Source organism: Schistocerca cancellata, chromosome 12, assembly GCF_023864275.1.
Source record: "Schistocerca cancellata isolate TAMUIC-IGC-003103 chromosome 12, iqSchCanc2.1, whole genome shotgun sequence".
Taxonomy (NCBI): domain Eukaryota; kingdom Metazoa; phylum Arthropoda; class Insecta; order Orthoptera; family Acrididae; genus Schistocerca; species Schistocerca cancellata.
The window spans coordinates 69,022,100-69,022,926 of NC_064637.1; the positions used below are offsets into that span (position 1 = coordinate 69,022,100).

Below are 827 nucleotides of genomic sequence, written 5' to 3' on the forward strand. Positions count from 1 at the left end.
GTTGGGAGCTAGGGTGTTCATTGAATTATCATTTCATTTCTAGCAAAGCTGCTTGACCATCAACGGTAACTGTTCTTTCGGGAACAGATACTACCGTCATATATAATTAAAATATGACTTCCCGGCCATTGACCTTCTTGTGCGAACGCATACGGTATGCCCGAACTCGTACGGGGCTTGGTAGATTAATATGCCATGAGTAATGAGTATGATGGGCAAACATCTATTAGGTGCGCTACGAATGTAGTGGTGTGGTCATGTTGGGAATGTGGGTCTTACGGGGAGAGTGCAAGGGGTAAGTCCCTGCAGGCGCACTATTCTCTGTGCCCTCGGTAGCTCAGATGGATAGAGCGTCTGCCATGTAAGCAGGGGATCCCGGGTTCGAGTCCCGGTCAGGGCACACATTTTCAACAAATCCCCAATGAAGTATATCAACGCCTGTTTGCAGCTAGGGTGTCCATTTAATTATTATTTCACAAGTGGAAGTCGTCAGAATACCTAGGTAACGTGCACCTAAATAAGATAATAAAGGTAAATCTGTATCCGAGGTGATATACAACTTTTTCAGAACGCTACATGAATCCAGTTAGAGATCGCATGTCCATTTACATGGTGACAGTTACTGAACGATATCAAAAAGCTTAAATTAGTTACAAGCCACGGCGTGCATACACTTTGTTCAATACGTAAACGCCACCACAGATATTCTAATTTAGGTTATGACATGGTTTGATATGCCTGCCATCATTGCCGCAGACGACTAGCGAAATTCTGCATGACCCGCTGAAGTGTCAGGACATGGATGCTGTCGATGACGTCCCGAATGG

General features: G+C 44.9%; 1 non-coding gene across 1 annotated transcript; it reads left to right on the plus strand.

Moving 5' to 3' along the window:
- The first annotated feature begins 325 nt into the window (after positions 1-325).
- Trnat-ugu (transfer RNA threonine (anticodon UGU)) lies at positions 326-400 on the plus strand. The gene has a single exon. It is a non-coding gene; the product is annotated as a tRNA-Thr (tRNA).
- The last annotated feature ends 427 nt before the right edge of the window (positions 401-827 follow it).